Source organism: Dioscorea cayenensis, chromosome 21 (genome assembly GCF_009730915.1).
Source record: "Dioscorea cayenensis subsp. rotundata cultivar TDr96_F1 chromosome 21, TDr96_F1_v2_PseudoChromosome.rev07_lg8_w22 25.fasta, whole genome shotgun sequence".
Classification (NCBI taxonomy): Eukaryota; Viridiplantae; Streptophyta; class Magnoliopsida; order Dioscoreales; family Dioscoreaceae; genus Dioscorea; species Dioscorea cayenensis.
In genome coordinates this window covers 1,308,354-1,332,197 of record NC_052491.1, presented here as the reverse complement: position 1 = coordinate 1,332,197, position 23,844 = coordinate 1,308,354, and the positions used below count along the sequence as shown (strand labels likewise).

Sequence of the window (23,844 nt, the reverse complement as noted above, 5' to 3'; positions counted from 1 at the left end):
AAACATGAGAAAAGGATGGGCTTGGTCCATTGGGCACAAAACCAATGACAGGGTGAAGCTCAATTGCCTTCAAACAATAGATGTTGAATACAGCTCTACTTCAAGTTCATTGCTAGATTCTGCCATGCAATCTAAAATGTGGAGGTGGGAATGTTATAGCTTTTAAGAATATGGTACAACCCCTTCTTTCAAATTATCAGTGCACGTGTGAGATAAGGACCATTTTGGACAAAGTTTATACAAAACCAAAAGACAGTCCAACAAATGCTTTGCAATCAATTAGTAAGTGCACAAACAATGTCCGAATATATTAAATCTGAGTTCATGCCAATGACTACATTAAAACCAGTTTAAGAAATCGCCAATTTTTTTGAAGTAAGAATATGCAAATTGATTTCTTTCATATTCCTTACTGGAAGTAAAAGAGGATTCTCTTTTTACCTTGGAAGAAACTCTGAAACAATTGATAGGTTGGGATGGCAAGTCACAACACCCATAAACAGAACAACATTTGGATGCCACAACCTACGCATTATTTTCACCTAATGGCACATAAAAATAAAAGCTCCCTCGTCAAAGATAAAGTGGCAATATAGAATCATGTAATGATTACTCTAGAAAACAACCAACTTACTTCTCTCCGAAATTCATCCAAAGCATCTCCATCAAAATCTTGGTCCAGGAATTTCTTCACAGCCACTTCCTATTATTTATTTACAGTACAGATAAATTATAACATCCTTTTTACCAAAAAGATATCCAGATTTAAAATCAAACAAGATAAGAAAGATACAGATATATTAAATAGCATAATAAAGCAAAGATCCTTCACATAAAAATTAGTAATATTCCTAGAACATCTTTTAAACACAAAAATTGCCCAAACATTTCATAAAGCAGCTATGCAATGGATAAAATGAATGACAATACAGTATTGCTATAGCTAGTTGGTTGTATGACCTATTAAGGTGACCTCATCTCACCAAGACAAGCTCACTTGTTTATGGATTCACTTGTGATCACAGCCAAAGGGCATATGCTATGAAGGATACAGACCAAGAATAGCATATAGGAAAAAAAACTAAGCAAGGCTTGAACTATTAAAATAATCATAATCAAGAAGCCTCCATCCTCTTGCAATGATTACATCAAGTGTACTCCATTACCTATCAGAAACCAACATATGGCAAACTCCAATGAACATTTGCCCACAACAACTATCATCACTAGTATTAATCTCTTGCAACAATTTATACTAAAACAAAATATTCCTTTCAGATAGATGCACTACAGAAGAATCAAACCTATAAAAACAAAATTCTCTCTATGTTATCTCTGAATAACTCAATTAGGTACTACTTCCTCACACAAAATATATTCAAACAACTTCATGACTGATACTCTCAAACAATAGGACTCTATCCCCATTGTCCTACATGGAAAAATAGGAACATAACAAAATCAATCAGCATATAAAAAAAATTTAACAGAAAAAATTATTTGAAAGTCATGTCAAACAGTTTGGTGATCCATATCCTCAACTCGAACCATCAAGCCCTATTATGAAATTCCTCACATTGCACATCTACTACATGTTCAATTTCAACCATGGCACATTTTGTCAGAAGTAGCTCATAAAAACCATAAGTTAAACCTCAATATCCTACTTAAATAAGACCGAACTATGAGAAAAAAGGCCTAACTGTCAAAACACTTCTCATCCTTAAAAATTACCTTCATTTCTCATAGTAATAAGCAGTCAAAGCATCGGAGATAAGAATGCTTACATATTAGACACAATGTCAAAAATCTATCATACAATATAAAGATAGAGGATAGTCAACCATAAGACAAAACTAATTAATTATTGGGCAAAATAACAGAAAAGAACTCTAAAAACAGAACTAGAAAAAGTCAAATAGTTCCACTTTATTCCAAAAATAAAAATTCAAATAGTTTTTATTTAACTTGGAAGGTTTCAAATAATAAAGAGTGCAAGTGATATTGCAATTAACGGCTCACCGTGCCATTCCAATCTGCACGGTACACTTCCCCATAAGAACCTATTCAGTGAAACAAAAACAACACATAATTAATTATCAAGCAAAATATGTTGCACATTGAAAGACAAATATTGCAAGAAAAATGGTGTCATCTGCTCATTTTCAGTAACCAATGTGAAACAACCAATCACTGATAATGAAAAATTAAAAATTGTAAACATAAGGGCTTCATGATTTTATTACATTCTGATAGTAAAATGATATATATGAATGAAATTAGTTGCATTTCACCTGATTAGATATGTATCAAATATAATTTGATGGTGTTTTAAATTTCTAAATATGAGCATCTTCCCATCTATGTAGAGAGAACTCCAAGAAATCATTCATTAGCAAATGGTACCTAATCTAATCCTTTCCCCAATGACAAGGCGCTCCCGCGGGATTTCTGGTTCCGCCACATCATCAAGCATTGAATCAAGCTTGCTTGACGTCACTTCCGAAGAAGAGTAGGAGGATTCTAGGTTCTTCAATGACATGTCTATCCCCATAAAACTATCACCCAAGTGCTTCTTCTGATCATGTTTTTCAATGTCATTTATTGGTTCATTCATTTCAGCAGAGCTTTGCAAAGCCATCTGGTCATCATTTTTGTTTTTCTTTCTGATGGTTGATTCAGTTGTTTATTAGCTTGTGAAGTAGTTTGGCCAATATACATCCTACCATCTTGATGTAATCCAGAGGAAATGTTCAATTTGTTGAACTTAGAAGGATGACCAGCACTGAAGGCACCATTCCACTTACTATCAGCACTACACAAAAAAAGTGCTTTTGAGGCGGTTTTCAAGACCTATAGAAGCGGTGATAAGTGCTTGAGTAGACATATTTTTATATATGTTTTACATGCATTGAGCATCATTTTTACTGTGGTTTATGTCTCATATTGTGTATTTGGTGTTCTTTTATGCATATAGGTTGTGAATGCCTTGAAGAGTAAAAAGGAAGCAAAGATAGGCTATAAAGACACAATGTTGGGAGTTCTTGTTCAATTCAAGGACCAAGACACGAGAGCGCTTTCATAAGCGTGGAGATGTGTGCCAACTTCCAAGAAGATTCAAGTCAATTCACCATTTGGAAGGGCACAAAAGTGAGCCACATCTTCATATTCCTTCTCTTTGTGAAGATTGCAAGACCTCTCAAAGATACGTCGATGAAGAAAAGTTTTATAGCCTACCACATGGACGTGTGCCCGGACATGTGGCCTTAAGAGAAGAGTGTTCGGATCGCTTTTGTGAAGAGTACTCGTAGTAAATTCTATCAGTAGTGATTCACTGCTCACGCCGCCGCGTGGAAATTCTTGCGACCACGGCGGGCGTGAGGGCACGTGACGGGACGCGATCTAAGGCCTATAAACAGCCGTTTTGCCCTATTCTTTCTCATCTTTTGTGCGGCTCTTGAGGGGTGAGACGGCTAGGGTTTGGAGAGGAGGTCTTTGCGGCTTTGGAGGCGCTTCGTCACTAACTTTGATCGATTCCTCCTCCGATCATAGCATCAAGGAAGCCACCGGTGAACCTAGCTCGGAGTGGGTCCTTCAAGACGTCGAAGCTCTCCATCAAGGCCATCAGTTCATACATAAGGGGTTTATTTCTATGGTTTTAATGTACTTTCATTCATTGATGGTGTGTTTTTGTATGTTGCTCCATGGAGGGCTAAAACCCTAGAGGGTATTTGGGCTTGTGAACCCTAGGATTCTCATCTTTTGTGGATTTGCTTTTGTGTTTCTATTTAATCCGAGTTTCATTAAGTTTCATTCTTGATTGTTTAATGCTTGCTTGCCTTATTGATCTTATGGTTATTTGGTTTGCATGATTTGTTGCCTTGGTGGGAGAGAGATCTCCATTAGGGTTAGAACCTCAAGATTGAAGAGGGTTGAGAGGGTGAATCATGAGATAGTGAAGTATCCCTTTCCCCTCCGATTGGTGTATTCTATCTCCATTCCCTAAGCTCTATGCAACCATATTTGGTGGGAGGCGTGAGATTGCTCGATTTCTCCGCGGGACCTTGTAGGGGTTAGGATCCTTCGCGGAATTAGGGTTGGATCAATCTTTAGGAATTGGATACACAATTTGGAATCTCTAGAGTGCTTTTGATGGTCATATGTGGTGTGAGGTGTTGAGATTGAGCGATTTCTCCACCGGGACCTCGTAGGGGACTAGTATCGGTGATCTAGAGATAGACCCGATTATGTTTGGATTTCCACGACTTAACTTACTCATCATAGAAACACTTTGCTTATCCGGTACCTAATACATGAATCCTAGGGGAGCAATGCCCGAATACCCCACTTTTACTCGATTGAGATTCTTCCTCCATTTTTACCCTTGCATATTCGTCTCCGGTGTTCATCTCTTCAGACATTAGATCACCACACTATCCCATTATCATTAGGCTGAGATAGCAGAGAAGAAGTTAGTACTAGTAGCCCTGCTCCTCGTGGATTCGACTCACCCGACTCACCGGGTATTTATTACTTCGACACCCGTGCACTTGCGGTACACACACGCATATTCGGACGTGTCAAGCGGTTATAACCGCCTCTATAGGTATAGTGTTGATTTTTTAACCCGCCTCTAAACCGCCTTCGTGATTAGCTCGGCTCTACACTTTAGAGTCGGTTTATACCAACCGTTGGGGTAAGTTTCATCTATGAAAGCAGTTTTTAATAATAAGAGTAGAGGCGGTTATAACCGCCTCTATAGCTACTAAGTTTTCATTGCTCTCAATAGTTTTAGAGGTGGTTATAACCGCCTCTATAGCTACATAGTTTTCATTGTCCTCAATAGTTTTAGAGGTGGTTATAACCGCCTCTATAACTACTAAGTTTCATTACTGCTCAATAGTTTTAGAAGTGGTTATAACCGCCTCTAAAAATTATAAGTGCTAGAGGTGGTTATAACCACCTCTATAGCTACTAAGTTTTCACTATTAGAAATGTTCATACTTTTAGAGGTGGTTATAACCACCTCTATAGCTAATAATTCTTACATGTTCATACTTTTAGAGGTGGTTATAACCACCTCTAAATTTGTTCATTAATTTTAATTTATTTTCCTACTAATAATAAATAAATTTGTTTAACCTGTAAATCAAAAACATAAATATTTAAATATATTCAAAAATATCCTAAATTCAATTTACAAGTTATGAGCTAAAATGCAATATATTTTGATTAACAACAAAATACAAAGAGTTTTACACTATTTATGTACTTTCATTACAAAATATTTTTGGGATAATTACACAAAGTAAAAAACTTGGTGTATCCTTTTCATCTTCAACCCTTTCGATCTTTTAACCATGAATTCTCCAAAAATCAAGAAATATATATATATATATATATATATATATATATATATATATATATAAATACAATCTTTTATATATATAAAAAAAAATTGGATATACTGCATTAGAAAAATTGCGACGCTAAATAACAAATGTAGCATAGGAGGACCAATTTAATTAACAAATTGTTATTATTAGTTCATACTTATTAATATTATATTGTTTGCATTGATGGGTTTGTCTATATAGTTGAAAGTCCAGCTTTCTTTTTTGAACCCAAATAACAAAGGCAAAGATAGGAGGATCAAGTGGTTCGAGCACTTGATGATGAAACAATAGAAATTGAGAAGAACGAGACTCAAGATCACATGTGAAGATCTATGGATAGGTTGAAAATGCAGATAATCAATACAAGTTTCCAGGTCCACAACCATATAGAATTATATACTCGGTATTCTGAAACAGGTGCAATATTATCAGCCAGTCTAATCGGAAAAAAAATGTGATGATTTACCTCATTGAGCATTCAGTGAAGCTCATCCCTTGCCTCAACCACACGGTCACGTTCATTACTATCAACCACAAATATAAGGCCTTGAGTATTCTGGAAGTAATGCCTCCTCGAGGGCCAGATCTATCGAAGTAGTAACCAAAAAGCCGTAGCTATCAAATACTCGCTAAAATTAATTTTATAGTTACCATGGTGTTTACTACAATAAAAGTACATGCTACAAACTGTAAATTTAATTATTAAAACTCCACTAAATGGCCAAAGGGAATAATTCAAATTATGACTTCAAGGCACTAAATCAAGTTTGTCCAGGATAATTACCTAACTTAAATGAGGCAACTCACAATGGGTAAATACCACATACTAACAAAATTAGTATCATGATAGTTGAGCATCGGTGGTTATCCGTGATCATTAGGTCTCCGATGCATAGATATTTGAAGAAAAACTTTAATGATAAGAATACCTTGTCCCGGCCACCAACATCCCACATAGTAAAAGCTAATATTCTTGTACTCCACCGCTTTCTACATTAAATCCTGGCATACAACGAAGAATATGTTGATCATAGTTCGTAAGAAATATATATATAATGTACCTATGTATATAGACATGCAAACATAATAATCTGGTATGTTTTCTTTCCTCAAGCGAAAAACAAAATTACAAGGGAAAAACCATACACTTAGACTAAAAAGAAACAAAGTTGCCCAAAAGAGTTTCATCATCAACACTATAAAAAGAGGTATTACAGAATCCACCCTTTCAAAGGTACATAGCACATACCAATGGTGGGAATGGTAGTCACAATCTCTCCAAGCTTGAGCATGTATAAAATGGTGGTCTTACCAGCAACATCAAGATCAACCATAAGAATATGCATTTCTTGCTTGGCGAAAAGCCGACTAAAAAGCTTGGTGAAGGAAAGCCCCATAGTAGGAAAAAAAGTAATTTATACAACACAGGCATACTCCTTCAACTAAACATGAAATAGATAGCATGTTACCAATAACAACTACAACTCATATGAGATAGCAGATAATAGTGAAGCAAATAAAAATTCTATTTGAAGAACAAAAGTTTCCATATCTTTAGAAAGGGAAGAACATGACTCAAGATCACATGTGAACAAAAGTTTCAATATCTTAACAAAAACATCATAAAATCCATGATTAGAAAAGGTGCAGTAACAAGAGAAATTAAAAATTAAAAATTTAAATGCATGGTACCTTAAATAGAAGTTGAAAATCAGGAAAGGGCCATTTAAATATAAGCTAATTATTCAGCAATTATTTTGGAAAAGGTAATTCAAATTTAAGCAGAGATTAACTGAATCATATGACACATCAAACAACAAACAGAGCTTGTCATATTTGCATAAAAGCATATAACCATACCAAAAGAAGACAGAACAGAGAAACATATGACTATTACCTTGTGATACATGTATGCCCAGGTTTATGAACTAAAGATCATTTTACAGTTGTGAACATACACTGAGGATGGCAGGGAAGTTGCCGCATTTGACCAAGGAGGTGGCTCACTTACAGTTTTGGGTTGATGCATGAGTGGGTTCTCTCTTGATGCATTTGTAGAGAAAATTTACCTCCTGTTTTCATGAGTTTTGAGGTTCTGCAAAGCAAGAAGTTGGACAGTATATTAAAAGAAAGTCTAATATTGAAAGGTAGAAATTTTCAGAATGGACAACCTCTGTCCTTGCCGTTAAGACATCCTTAAACTGCTTTGTAGCTCCCATTAGTCTGCTCTTCTAGTCATCACATTTAGTCGTGGCATGGACCACTCTATCCTTTGAGCTATTCATATCAGCTAATTCTGTGTTCTGGAGGACTTGCAAAATAAACTGAGAAACAACTAATTTTAATTCCATCTCCAATGCATACGAGCATACTGCAATGAAATCTAGTGAAACACAGCGAAGTGAACCATCAAATTCATCTGCTAACAAAAGAGCATAAAGATTAAATACACTAGGTTTGATCTCAAAGTAAGATCTCACAGTAACTAGCAAAATTATGAGAGTATATGATCAAAGATGATGAGAAGAACAGTGAACCTCGAGGGTGTTGCTCACGTGCTGTGGTGGCGAAATAGAGCGTCCCAAATCTCGGAGAAGGCGGAGATAATGGAGCGGTGGTGATGGTGAGAGTTGAGAGAAAAAACAATGCAAGAGCTCTTCGAGATCGCGAGGCTCGTCATGACTCCTTCTCCACACCATCATCTTCGCCACGGATAGCCGAAAATCGGAGCATGAGTTATTGGATCTCTTCACCATCGCAAAGCTTTCCTTGAACATTAATTTCTCCATCTCCTTCCCCGAGATTAATGGCGTCCAATAAGCCGGTGAAGGAGGAGGAATTAGGGTTTCGGTCTCATCATCGTCATCATCTTCATCGTCTCGATAGTTAAGGGTAAGAGAAGAGGTTTGGTCGAAGAGATCGATGTAAATCTCATCATCGCTGGAGAACCAACCACTATCGCCGGAGAAGAAGCTGGGTCGGGGATTAGGTTTAGGGTTTCGGAGAGGAGGAGGAGGGGGAGTTGTGGCACTTAGGGCTCTCATATAAATCTCCTCTCCTTGATGTTTCCTCTCGATCAAATGAAGAATAGCTACGATTAGGGCGAAGTCTCCTCAAGGTCTCCGCTCGAGCAAACGAAGAAGTCCAGGGAACGTCTGAATAAAATCCAACCTTTTCATGCGGTTATCTTAAAACGGCTCTAAAACTGGGATAATTTTTTTTAATTTCACTTATAGAGCCTGTTTTTAAAAACCCCTCTACTAATGTGCCTCTAAAAATAAAAATCGGTGTAGTGCAGAAGTATCTCTGCCAGAGACAAATGAGCTACCAGTTCCACTAGATCCATCAAGCAATGACTTCCCATCTGCAGTTGATTGATGAGAAGGGGAAGCATAATGATCATTCATTACTATCTTTTTTCTCAGTAAAATTCCTTCAACAAATTTATATTGCTTTGTGTTTGCAACCTCATTGCAAGCAGGGCGGTTTTTCCCAAATCAATGGATCTTGAGGCCTTATAGGTAATGGAGCAATGCTTTCTCTACGCCTCTGATACTCATATTTTTTATTATTAGTAACTTTGGGTGGTCCAAAAGTTTTTCTGACTCCAACTTCTTGGAAAGGGTTTAGCTCAGCAAAATGTTTCTAGAATCTTCAGCAGTTTGTAAACTTGGTACTATGCTGAGTTTCTCACTAACCGAATTATTAGCATCCAAAGGTGCTACAGCAATTGCTTTCTGCTTTGAAAGGAACCGATTTGGCTGATCAGAAGACAAACCCTTTGCATTTGTACTTGAACTACTACCAACTGTTATGGATGATGTTCCACTACTTGTAACAGAACGTACTTGTATTGTCTTCTCATGCCTAGAACTTTTATCTAAGATATTATTATTGAATGATGATGCACCAGATTCATTTTCATATAACTATTTGGAGTCCGATAAGTCACCCTTGATTTGTTTGTGGTCCAGGAATTGAAGTTTTCTGCTAGTCATGAATTACTGAACTTCTGGGCGCATCTTTTGCGCTTTATACATCTGCTGGAATAAGAGTGCCAGGGTCCGTCATGAGATCAACCAAGAATTCCCTAAAATAAAAAAAGAACAAAAGAAGAAGTCAGCAGTTAAAGAAAACATTAGGCATTGAGAATAAGAAAACACCACATTTTTGTTGTGAAAAGTATAATAAGTCTTCATTAACAACGACAAGAAGCATGACTTACATGAATACAACCAAAGTTCACCATATGAGCAACCAATTTCAACAACAATGCCTTTATTACTAACATAATTCGATTTTTTTCTCATTGAAGGGACACATGATCATACCCAGGGAAAAGAAAAAAAGCCTAATCATTTAAATGCATTACAACTCTTTCAGTCAAATAAACTTTTGCATAGGCAATAGTATTAAACCAACCCTTCTCAGAAAGGAGTTAAAAGAATGAAGGGGAAATATAAGAGAAGTACTTATGCACCATTCCTTGTTATGCAACTGCATACACAAAGCAAGCAACATTTAAGAGAAGTACTTATAGCAAGTGGTAATATTAATTATGAAAATAATTCATAATTATTTTAATTATTAATTTCTTAATGAATTCCATTAATAAATCCTATCAAATAAGAACAGAACACTTTAATGATGCAGATGAATTCAAGTATAGACAAACAATTCTGTTGATAAGCAATGATTATTTCTGCAGAAATGTTGTATAGTTGCTTCGTTATATGTTTTTTAAGGAATTTACTTAATTGCATACAGATAATGGTGACTTCAATGAATCTCTATAGTTTTAATTTATCAGCTTGATGAAATGGCATCTTTCCGTAGCTAAGTAACACATTGTCATGAGAACAGAGGCAGTTATTTGAAGCTCTTCAACAGCTCTTTCAAAGTGAAAATCAACAAATACCTTAAAATTCATGATGGAATCCATGGCTACTACCAGTTGTGGTGGTGTCTTATCATCCATCTATAATACAAGAATCAAGTGTCTTTATTTGGGAAAGGAAATAAAAGGTGGTGAGTGAGTGATAAGTGAGAGGATTGACATGCAAATCACCTTCAAACTTAGATTTAAGCAACTCTAGCATAGCTATGATAAATGGTTACAATAATTGTTCCTCTTTCCATTGCATTCATATAGATTCTCATCATTTTATCATTTCTGTAGTTGTCTGGAGATGCAGCTCTTTTATGCCAGATAGAGCATGATTTTATCCATAGGTAGGCTGACATAAAGAAATAATCATAAACTTAAAATGATGGTCTGTTTGCTTGGAAAAGAGAAAAAATCAAAGGAGTTTCTCTCTTTTTCTTGTCATTCATAGATTTTACAATAACAGTTTATTATTATTCACTGGTATGCAAACAAAAAACTATACAAAGTGTGCCTTATGACTTGTACATTGCCAGAATTTAAAACATAATTCAACCGTGAAATGTTCGGGAATAATAGCCTAGTAATGTCTCTAATTGATAATTCAAGAATAATGAACAATTTGGAGTCAGTTGCCTAACTGATATAACTCATGGGATGAACATAAGATATATATACCCCTTGCTAAATATCACAATAAGTTGCTGATACTTAACTTCTACGATATTTGCAAATAGATAGAGCACTGTGAGCTTAAAAGAATACTACATTGCTTACAACAATTAAAAGCTCTAAGGATTGCGAAACCTAAATTGAAATTTTCCTGCTAATGTTCAATAAGTTCTTCCTGTCATACAGAGCAAGTGCTCACACTTATTTCTGTTCATAAAATGATTCATGTTTAATGACTTCAAGAATGACAAGAATAAAAACTAAACTGAGTAATTGTAATGGTGTTTCATAACTCACCAACAGTATCTAAACTTTGCGTGTTTGTCAGAAGCCCAAAAGTCGATACAACACCATGAGAAGGTCGGAACACAAATACTCCACAAAAGGGTACTTGGATCCTCACACATCCAGTTGTATCAGAACCTACATAAACATAGATGAGTCATATATATAAATGAGCATTGTAGAAACAATGTTCCATGCCAAGTGCCAAAAAGACACCATAGGCAGTTTTCATCACATTGCAAAACGCAGCTTAAATACAATTACAAAAACAAAAGAGTTGGAAAGAAATTCCTTTTGTAGATAAATTTGTTACAACAACCTACACTCTCAAGGAGAAACAAAGTACATTTAATTAAATCAAGAAAAGACAAAGTATTTACAACTAAATCACAGCATATATTTAATAACATTAAACAAGAGATGCGCAATGGTCACCTGGACTTACTAATAATGGAAACAAAAGAGAACACCAAAGTCAAGATACATATAGATACACAGAGAGAGAGAGAGAGAGAGGCAAACGACCCCATCTAAATAGATTAGCATTTTCTTATTAATTGATTCTATGAGACAATTCCCACGCATGACGCTTCGTTCTAATTAAAAAGACTACCATCTATATACTATGAAAATAACAATTTCATGATGTATCTTTCATAAGTATTAACAAGAGTATAGACCTTTAAATAAACACTCCAATAATAAATATATGCATAGTCACATAGTAAGGATCACATATATGCACTTCCCAAAACAAAGGGAGTAAAGTATACAATGGCTTAATTGTTCAAATAAACACTCCAATCACTAGCAGATACTACTTAAAGACCATAAATATAGACCTTTCAACCTTGACAGGGGATAAAAAACAAAAACACTTGTCATATAGCATGAGTACCCTCGGCAACTTGAGATTCAGTGCAGCTAACAATTAATTTGGGAAAACACTAAAATAATATTCTCAGAGGATTTGTACAAGAGAAAGCATGGAATATCATGGGTAGGTGCAAATCTTCAAAATTTGGGTTTGCTTGTGCACGCATGATAATGCACGCAATTGAAAAGGGTCAAAGAAAAGGTAATAAAGATGCATTTGATTGAAAACAAAATTAGAAATTAATAAAATGCAAAAGTAAAATGATATCAAACAAAAACCACATATATAATATAAAGGTCTGGCATAAAGATTTTGATGACCAAACTTGTTATAATAGGCATAAAGTATATTGCAAAACAATTTCTACCTCAGCAATGTGCAGAAAAGCTTACTTTATGTAGTACGCAAAAAATACCACTATAACTAGCTGTCTACTCTAAATAAATAGTTTTGTTTGGATTCTCCGATGATGACTATAGTTTTAATTAAGATAGATACCAGTAACTACACTTGCTCCATTCATGAATACAAAGACTATATATTTTTATTATTTATCCATTTCTAACTTAGCTACATGCCTATAATTACAAACCATTCCTTGATGCTATATATGCATTTCCCCTCACACCTACGATTGTATAGCTGCAAATTGCCCCTCACATGATGCGGGAGCGGAGGGAACTGGGAAAATTTTCAGGCAATATTGAGAAGATTGAATGATATGAAACTAAATTTAAAATATTTTGATAACAACAGTGACTTCAAAAATCATACCTGGATTGGACTATTTCTCTTCCTTTTGTTTGCAGTTTTTGGGGTAAGCAACAGAAACACCCTGTTTGATTAAATATGTAAAGAGAACATAAGAGATTTGTATTGTTTGGAGGATTGCACGGATGATCTTCCTCTTGGTTTTGAGTTAATAATAACTTTCATTTGCTCAGTTGACATCAAATATTTCGTAAAATAACATACTGTAAATTAGTATAAACCATGCTATAGGAAATAACCATATCCAAACTTTATGAAAACAATACAGCTCTCTTGAACAGAAGGGTATTATTGATTTCTGTGAGAAAATGATTAAATTCAAATGCTCATTAAGTATATCTACTAAAATAGTTAACCATGAACAAGAATTACCAGTGAGGATACTAGTGAGTCTTCATCAAAAACATCACGAATGTAATGAACTCCAGATAAGTTACCTCAACTTTTTTCTGGTAATCTGAAACAATGGCATAGTAACATATTAGGATGAGAGTTTGTTGCACATATAAATTGCATTATAAACATCATGCATTTAGCTAGTATTCATGCATTTTTTCCTAGTTTTTATGGTCATTTCCCTTTCTCCTTGTACAATCTACTTTTCTAGTTGTTTTCATTGTAGGAAGCTGGAATTGGCTGAGAAACCTGGAGACTGGGAAGAAACACAGCCTATCTGTGGTCTGCAAGAAGTACATGTGGTCCATAAAGTGACTGGGGCCCAGCTTTTATCTTTTGGCTATAAAAAGGACCATAAAGGGGTTTTAGGGAAAGGAGGAAGGTCAGGAAAAGGGGCTGGCGGCTGGAAAGGCAGAAGGGAAGCTTTGAAGACCTGGAGAAAGTTGAAGAAGGAGGGGAGAGCTGAAAATTGAAGATCAAACCCTGTGGACATCATAGGGAGTCCTCTCAGCTTGCTGTGCTGCTTTCTGCAGAATTACTATTCTTTCTATCTTTTTCTTTGTAACTGAGATGGTGTGTGAGTAGAACTTTTCTTAGGTTTGGGATTAACCCAAGGTGTTTTGTGTATGATGTGTTGACACTTTTGTATGGATCTTTTATGCTTAATGGTAGATTTCTTGAGCTGATTTCTGATTTGAGTACACAGCTTGTGATTGTGAAAGCATTGCTTGCTATCTTAGAGATCTAGGTTGGCTGAGAGGTTAACTTGGGTCTTGGAACCTCTTTAATCACCCTAAATTTACCGAAAGGTAATTCTTGAGGGTCATTGCCTTAATCACTGTACTTAATCAGGTTTTGAAGAGGTTTATCTACCACGAAAGTAGGAGGTAGCCCAATCAAGATCTAACTTGTTATCTCTTGAAAGAGAGTGACAAGTAGTTTAGGATTAATGCCCTTCAAGAGATCTACCCAATTATAACCTAGATCCAACACATCGTTCATATTATACCTTGTGGTGAGTTCCCAAACCTAAGTTTATATTAGCCTGAAGTACGATCCGCAGCCCTGTGTCCCTTCAACCCTGATTGTGTTTCATTCCTTGTTTCTTGTTGTTCTTAATTCTCATCTTTTTAATTGTCTAGATAACCTCTTGTTGCAATAGGTTGGTAATTACACTTGGTCCTCATGGGATCGATACTTATTTACTACTTGGCAAAAACCGTGCGCTTGCAGTTGTGCAACAAGTTCTTGGCACCGTTGCCGGGGACTATAGTGTGATATTAATTGAATTGCAACCTGGTTAGACTAGGCATTTTATTCTCTGTTTTTCCCATTTAGTCCAACTCTTTTAACTTGTTTTCTTTGCAGGTCAATTCTCATTCTATTCAAAGAAATAGAAGTCTTGGAAGTCTGTTAGAACCAGATCAAGAATTTGGGAGGGATTTCCGACTTCAATATCAAAGGAAAGCTAAGCTTAAAGAGTCCTCACAAGCATCAAACATGGAGGATAATAGTAAAAACTTTGAAGGAATTTGCAGCCCCAGTGCTCAAGGATTGCATTCCAACATTGCAATGCCACCGGTTGAAAGCAAACAATTTTTCAGCTCAACCAAAGACTCATGTCATTAATTCAGTAGAATCGATTGGAGGTTCACCAGAGAAGATCCACACCTCCATCTCTCTTTTTCTCGAATACCCTGTGACACCGTTAGCTCAATGGAGTCCCGCGTAATGCGCTTAGACCTCGGACTTTTTCCACTCTCTTTACGAGACAAGGCTCGAGCTTGGTTACATTCACTACCTGAAGGCTCTATCAAAACATGGGATCAATTGCTCCAAGTTTTTCTTTCTAAGTATTTCCCGCCAAGCAAAATAGCTCAGTTGCGGAACCAAATCACTGGTTTTTATCAAAAGGATGGTGAATCACTGTATGAAGCTTGGGACAGATTCAAGGAACTTATGAGACTATGCCCACACCATGGCTTGGAGAAATGGCTGGTTGTGCAAACCTTCTACAGTGGATTAAACTATAACTCTCGCATTTCAGTTGATGATGCATCAGGAGGAGCTTTGATGAACAAAAAAGTGGATGATGCCTATAATTTAATTGAAGACATGGCTCTCAACCATTGCCAATGGGCAAGTGAAAGAAACACCGCTCCAAAACCTGCAGGAAGACATGAGGTGGAGACCTTAAACTTAATTGCAGCCAAGGTGGATGCTTTAACTCAAAAATTTGACAAACTGAATGCTCCAAGTGCCGCCAATGCTAAATGTGAAATCTGTGGTTCCACAGGACATCTAGTTGTAAACTGTCAACTGATCACATCCCCCTCTTCAGAACCATCAGTGGAGCAAATGAACTATCTCAATTTCAGTCAAAGACTCGTCAATGATCCATTCTCCAACACCTACAACCCTGGTTGGCGAAATCATCCTAATCTTTCCTACAAGAGCAATCAACCTCACTTTGATCAAAACCACAGCTCTAATGTCCCTAGATGACCACCCGAGATTCCAGAGAGAATTTCCAATCCACAACTGCGAAATCAAATTTGAGGCTTTGCTAGAGAATTTTGTTGTAACACAAGCCAAGCAAAATGAAGAGTTCAAGCAACAAAGGTCAAGTCATGAATGAAGCAATTCGGCACTTACTTCTAAGGTTGATTCCTTTGGCTACCCACAACAAAATGTCTGGAAAATCGATTGCTCAACAAGCTAGTTCTTCATCCGGACCCCTGTGGGATGTTTCCGGGAAAACCGAAATTAATCCAAGTGAGCATTAGAAAGCTATAACTCTAAGGAGTGGAAAAACAATTGAAGATCCCAAGTCAAAACAAGCTGAAAAATGAAAACATTGGGGTGAATCCAAATGAAAAATGATACACAACAAAGAAACGGCCGAACACAACAGATGGAGATGCAGAAAAAGTTGATGAAACACCGAGGTATATACCTCCAAAGCCTTACATACCACCTGTGCCATTTCCACAAAGGTTAGCCAAGGCTAAGTTGGACAAACAATTTGGAAAGTTTCTGGAAGTTCTCAAGAAGCTATACGTCAATGTTCCTTTCACGAAGCTTTTGCAACAAATGCCATCATATCGCGAAATTTTTAAAATTCTGTCCCAAGAAAAGGAGATTAGAGGAGTATGAAACAAAGTGGCATTAACGGAGGAGTGCAGTAGCATTAATCCAAAAACAAATTGCCTCCAAAACCGAAGGACCCGAGCAACTTCGATTCCATGTGAAATTGAGGGCAGCAAGCTTTGAGAAAGCTATATGTGATCTAGGTGCAAGTGTAAGCTTGATGCCTTTGTCAGTGTGCAAGAAACTAGACATGGGAGAGTTAAAGCCGACAACAATTTCCTTGCAACTCGCGGATCGATCCGTCAAACATCCAATAGGTATTCTTGAAGATATCCCAATCAAGGTCGGTAAGTTCTTTTGTACCACGACTTTGTGGTGTTAGAAATGGAGGAAGACACTCAAATTCCAATCATTCTTGGGAGACCCTTCTTGGTAACTACAGGGGCACTTATTGATGTTAAAAATGGCAAGCTTTTCTTTAATCATCGTGAAGAAAAAAAGTAGAATTTGATTTGGCTAACTCGTTAAAACACTCTTTTTGTTGAAAGTTTATGTTGTAGGGTTGATCTACTTGAACAAGCTATCAAAGAGGAGTTGCCAAAACACATTTCCAAAGACCCCGCTCAGCTTGTGTTTGGTACAAGATGAGCAGGAAGATAATGAAGATGGTGAGAATGAGAAATATGCACAAACTGCTGCCTGAGTCTAAGAAATTTCGCAACACCAGTAGCCTCATAACCGAAATTTTTGGAACCCAGCTTTCCACAATACACAACCAAGACTGTGAAAGCTCCCAAGGTAGAACTAAAACCTCTCCCATCCACTCTCAGGTATGAATTTCTTGGACCTAATTCCACATATCCTGTGATTATTAATGCTGACCTAAGCAGGACAGAATCTGAAAAACTTCTCAATGAGCTTAAACTGCACCAAAAAGCCATAGGATACACAATAGATGACTTGAAAGGAATACAACCATCAATTTGCATGCACAGAATTCTACTTGAACCTGATTTTAAACCTTCTATTGAGCACCAAAGAAGACTAAACCCTAATATGAAGGAAATTGTTAGGAAAGAGGTGCTTAAATTGCTTGATGCCGGTGTGATTTACCCAATTTCCGATAGTGAGTGGGTCAGCCCTGTGCAAGTAGTTCCCAAAAAAGGAGGCATGACTGTTTTGAAAAATGAAAATGATGAATTAATCCCAACTAGAACGGTCACAGGTTGGAGGATGTGCATAGATTATAGGAAATTGAACAAAGCAACAAGGAAAGACCACTACCCACTCCCTTTTATAGATCAAATGCTAGAAAGGTTAGCTAAACACTCTCATTTTTGTTACTTAGATGGATTTTCTGGTTTTTACCAAATTCCTATCCATCCTAGTGACCAACACAAGACCACATTCACTTGCCCTTACGGCACTTTTGCCTATAGGAGGATGCCATTTGGTCTTTGTAATACTCCCGCCACTTTTCAACGTTGCATGACAGCCATTTTTTCAGACTTTATTGAAAACATCATGGAGATCTTTATGGATGACTTTTCAGTGTATGGCACAACCTTTGATGAATGCTTAGCTAACTTGTCTAAGGTGCTATACAGGTGTCAAGAAATGAACCTCATCCTTAACTGGGAGAAGTGCCATTTCATGGTACAGGATGGTATCGTGCTGGGACATGTGGTGTCTGAACGTGGCATTGAAGTTGACAAAGCCAAAGTGGAAGTCATAGAAAGAATGCAACCACCAACCACAGTTAAAGCAGTCCGTAGTTTCCTAGGACATGCAGGATTCTATCGACGCTTTATAAAGGATTTCTCCAAAATTGCAAAACCCTTAACTAATTTGTTGGCTAATGATGTTCCTTTTGATTTTGATAATAACTGTTTGGATGCATTTTGCAGGTTGAAAAAGGCATTAACCACCGCACCAATAATTCAGCCACCTGATTGGGAGTTACCCTTTGAAATCATGTGCGACACGAGCGACTACGCTGTAGGAGTTGTGCTTGGACAGCGGAAGGAAAAGAGATTGAATGCAATCTACTATGCAAGCAAGGCGTTAGATGAAGCCCAAGTCAACTATGCCACAACAGAAAAAGAACTCCTGGCGGTTGTGTTTGCTTTTGACAAATTCAGGTCCTACCTCGTTGGCTCCAAAGTGATAGTATACACAGATCATGCTGCGATCAAATATCTCCTAAGCAAAAAGGATGCAAAGCCAAGGCTAATTAGGTGGATTCTCCTCCTTCAAGAATTCGATCTTGAGATTCGTGATAAGAAAGGCGCAGAAAATGTGGTAGCCGACCACCTCTCAAGATTGCATCAAGTTGTGGAAAAGAATGGAGAGAATGAGCTGGCTATTAACGATGCATTTCCTGATGAACAACTGCTGAGAATTTCCATAATTGATACTCCATGGTATGAAAATTTTGTGAACTACCTAGTTTGTGGAATTCTGCCACCAGACCTGAAATTCCAGCAGAAGAAAAAGTTCTTTTCAGACTTTAGACACTATTTTTGGGATGAACCATTTCTTTACAAACGATGTGCTGATGGAATACTTCGAAGGTGTATCCCTGAAGATGAAGCAGAAAAAAGTCTTGTTCTATTGTCACTCTTCATCTTATGGTGGTCACTATAGCTCTTCAAAAACTGCAGCCAAAATACTTCAAGCTGGGTTCTATTGGCCTACACTTTTCAAAGACACGAGGAGATTTGTGCTTGCTTGTGATCGTTGTCAAAGAACAGGAAACATTTCAAGAAGGCATGAAATGCCTCTTAATTACATCCTTGAAGTGGAAATCTTTGACGTTTGGGGAATAGATTACATGGGGCCGTTTCCATCTTCATGCAACAACAGATATATTCTTGTGGCTGTGGATTACGTTTCCAAATGGGTTGAAGCTATGCCATCCCCAACAAACGATGCCCGGACTGTAATTAAGCTCTTCAAACGGGTAATTTTTCCAAGATTCGGAGTTCCTAGAGCTGTCATAAGTCATGGAGGATCACACTTCATAGAAAGACAATTTGAAAGCCTCCTTAGAAAATATGGGGTAACACATAAGATCGCCACACCGTACCACCCTCAAACAAGTGGGCAGGCTAAAATTTCAAATAGGGAGATCAAAAACATACTTGAGAAAACGGTTTCAATAACAAGAAAGGATTGGTCACTGAAACTTGATGATGCCTTATGGGCATATAGAACAGCTTACAAGACCCCAATTGGCATGACACCATTTCGTTTAATTTATGGCAAGGCTTGTCATTTGCCGGTTGAATTGGAACACAAGGCATTTTGGGCAGTTAAAGCTCTTAATTTTGATATGAAGACAGCTGGAGATAGGAGGAAGCTTCAATTACAAGAACTGGAAGAATTGAGATTGGATGCCTATGAAAATTCGAAGATGTACAAGGAAAGAACCAAATTATGGCATGACAAGCAGATTTTTCGCAGAGAATTTCAGGAAGGAGATTTGGTCCTGCTTTTTAATTCACGACTCAAGCTTTTTCCAGGGAAATTAAGGTCGAGATGGTCAGGACCTTTTGCAGTGACCAAGGTCTTCCCGTATGGCGCTGTTGAGGTTCACAGTACAACAACAGGCACTTTCAAGGTTAATGGGCAAAGACTGAAGCATTATATTGTTGGAGAACCTATTGAGGAAGGGAGAACTTATGTTCTCTCTAACTCCTCCCATCATTGAATAAATGAATAAAAAGGGGTCGTGCTCGTGACCTTAAACGAGCTCCTATTTTTCCTTTTGATTTTCAGTCTTTGTTTTAATTTTTCTGGTTATGTTACAAATTTTCAATTATATTAGCTGATTTAAGTTCAACTGTTTTCTGCAGGTTCAGGGTTATCCCAGAGCTCCTTTCAGCTTCTCTGATGTTCAATTATACAGACTAGATCACCAGCAGCCAATGCAGACTCGTCAGGTTCACCTGGTATGAAACACAACCGGAGTGCGTCAGGGAACACAGGTGTGGATCGTACGCGGACTGGGAGAATCCAGAAGCAGTTTTTCCCTCCAAATTTTCCAGTCTTCTGCTCCCAATCCCAATGTCCACTCCCACTTTCCACCCACCCCCATCACTTTTTCGCTCGCCCCAAGACTGACCTAAACACTACCTATGCCTTTCCCCATGATCTTCTTGTCCTTGCCTTTACTACACATTGCCTTTTTCCTACTACCAAGACACTCTCATAACTCTCCCATCCCATCAACTATCCATCATCCCATCTCCTCATCCCATCTCCAGCATTCACATATTTTAACACAATTCCCCCACTTTTCTCTCAAAGATCAAACCATCAACCTAAAAACTCCATTACTAACTCCATTACCAACCTCCCCCATTCTCACCGGCCTTTTTCACAATCTCACCCTGAGTTCCGCCGGCAGCACTTTCATCATGCAGACCAGGAGAACCAGACACGCAGCTGCTGCAACCAGCTCCGAGGACCAGCCCCCGCAACCTCCTCCGGTGAGCCACCCCAACATTGAATAGCTGCTTAACGCTTCCACTCACCACATCATATTCAAGGATGCTTTCCAAAGGAATAGGTACCGAGTTCTTTCTAAACGGAAAATCATCCCAACCAGGTATGTTGATGACAATCTTCTCCGCACCTTGGGTATCCTTGATGATGTATATTGGATGGTAGGCAACCTAGGGTGGACCTCATTTGTCAACATGAGATTCCCCACTTATGAACGCCTCACCCTAGAGTTCTTAAGCTCAGTTGATGTCCATGTCCTGTACGGTCCAGGTAGTGAGGAAGGTAAAATCACATTTAGACTCCTCAACCAGGATTTTAAGCTTAATCTGGCTCAATTTAACCACATTTTGGGTCTTCCAACCGGTGGTGACCGCATGACACCTAAAGACTTTGATGCCACTGATTTTTGGCACACCCTCACTAATGAACCCAAATTTGAACCTTCAACTGCTAGGGCTACCAGTCTTAGGAATCCATGTTTCTGCTACATTCACCGTATTATGGCCCTTTCTTTGTTTGGTCGTGGTGAGTGTGAGGCCATTGTTAGGCAGTCCGAGCTCATGTTTCTCTGGGCAATGCTCTACAACACCCCTTTAGACACTGGTTCCCACTTGGCTCATCAATTTGCTAAAGTAGGCAAGGCTTCCTCAGGAGACATTGTCCTTGGTGGTCTTATTACTCCTATTGCCTTTTGCTTTTCGCTGTGACTGCCCTCTGCTTTGCAGTATCCCGTGCAATATTCGGTTTGGACATGGAAGCTTGCATTGCTATGAAGATGATCGTCAAAGAAGCTGATGTTCACTACCTCATTCTCAAAGGGACACCACGTTATCCTCTTCCTGACCCTGAGCAGACCACTGTTCACCGTCGTGACAACTGGGGATTTCCTGGCCTGAACCCTCCTGCACCACAACATGCTAGAAATCCCCCTGCAGAACAAGCTCCACAATCCCCGCGGCAAGTTCCACAGACTGCAGACTATCTCCCATGCATCATGACTGCCCTTGACTCCATTGCTGCTAAACAACAAGCACAACAGCCAATCTTAAACCGGCTTCAGTAGCAAACTAATTCAATCTACGAATGGCTAGTCGAGCAAGGCCACTTCCCTCCTCCATGGTAGCCCGGTCAGTTCCACACTCCCCACTTGCTTACTTTTCTTTATTAACTCGTTAACATTGAGGACAATGCTTAAAGTAGGCTTGGGGGAGTTAGTAGTTAGTTTAGTAGTTACATCCTTTCATACATCCCTTCATGCACTTGCATTTGCATATTTATCTTGAAAAAAAAAAAGAAAGAAAAAGACTTGTCATCAGAAATCCTATGATGAATTGTGTAGCATGACACAAAAAGGCCATGGAATAGATTTTCTTATCTAATAGTGATTGGACTGTGCACTTGCATTTGCATGAGTCTAACTTTGCTAATCTCATTGCTTACGATCTTGCATTTTAATTTAGTATATACATTTGCAATGGATTCTTCTTGAGATTTTGTGATCCCATAGCATTCTCTTTGCCTAAGTTAAGTTCTCAAATAAGAGGGAAATGATATAGGTGATGTTTTGAATTTTGAATTGAAAACTGAAAAATGAGAGGTCTATGGCAAGACTCCTGCTTTTCATGGGCTATTTGCTATCGAGACATGAGTGCGTTTATGTAGGATTGTAACAAGTAGAAGGGCGGCTCTTATGCCTAACCCGCATGTGCACCCTTCGAAAAAAAAATAGAAAAAAAAAATCACATCCTATGTTAGTCGGACAAAGAATTGAGATCAATGAATGGTTAAAGAAATCCTATTGATCCCTCTAATAAGCAACTTGGCATGGATTGTGTAAGGGAGTTCTATGAAGTCTCTAAGACTCATTGCATCTATATATCCTATCTTAAATTTCAGTGACCATTTGCATGTGAGGTGAATCAAGTTCTTTTGTGATGCTCGTGGTACGCTCTATCCTATGGGAGAAGTTGAATTACTCCATGACCTTTATGAACTCTATTCATAAGTTATGCTTGTGTCCTGTGCTAGATAATGTCATTATTTGAATTCGTTAACTTCCCTTGTCATGTTGTCTAAATTGTAACATTGCTTGAGGGCAAGCAAAATTCAGGCTTGGGGGAGTTTGTTGCACATATAAATTGCAATATAAACATCATGCATTTAGCTAGTATTCATGCATTTTTTCCTAGTTTTTTTATGGTCATTTCCCTTTCTCCTTGTACAATCTACTTTTCTAGTTGTTTTCATTGTAGGAAGTCGGAATCGCTGAGAAACCTCGAGATCGGGAAGAAACATGACTCATCTCGTGGTCTCTAAGAAGTACATGTGGTCCATAAAGTGACTGGGGCCCAGCTTTTATCTTTTGGCTATAAAAAGGACCATAAAGGGGTTTTAGGGAAAGGAGGAAGGTCAGGAAAAGGGGCTGGCGGCTGGAAAGGCAGAAGGGAAGCTTTGAAGACCTGGAGAAAGTTTAAGAATGAGGGGAGAGCTGAAAATTGAAGATCAAACCCTGTGGACATCATAGGGAGTCCTCTCACTGCATCAGGTCGCTTTCTGTAATTACTATTCTTTCTATCTTTTTCTTTGTAAATCGAGATGGTGTGTGAGTAGAACTTTTCTTAGGGTTTGGGATTAACCCAAGGTGTTTTGTGTATGATGTGTTGACACTTTTGTATGGATCTTTTATGCTTAATGGTAGATTTCTTGAGTCGATTTCGATTTGAGTACACACTTTTAGTGATTGTGAAAGCATTGCTTGCTATCTTAGAGATCTAGGTTGGCTGAGAGGTTAACTTGGGTCTTGGAACCTCTTTAATCACCCTAAATTTACCGAAAGGTAATTCTTGAGGGTCTTTGCCTTTAATCATCGTGACTTAATCAGGGTTTTGAAGAGGTTTATCTACCACGAAAGTAGGAGGTAGCCCAATCAAGATCTAACTTGTTATCTCTTGAAAGAGAGTGAC

The 23,844-nt window shown here is 37.9% G+C and overlaps 1 non-coding gene and 1 pseudogene across 1 annotated transcript; both read right to left on the bottom strand.

Annotated features, from left to right (window-relative positions):
* LOC120252603 overlaps positions 1-23,844 on the bottom strand; it is a 149,535-nt pseudogene that overhangs the window by 80,272 nt on the left and 45,419 nt on the right.
* Positions 15,156-15,267, bottom strand: LOC120252606. Its single transcript, XR_005534063.1, has one exon. It is a non-coding gene; the product is annotated as a small nucleolar RNA R71 (small nucleolar RNA).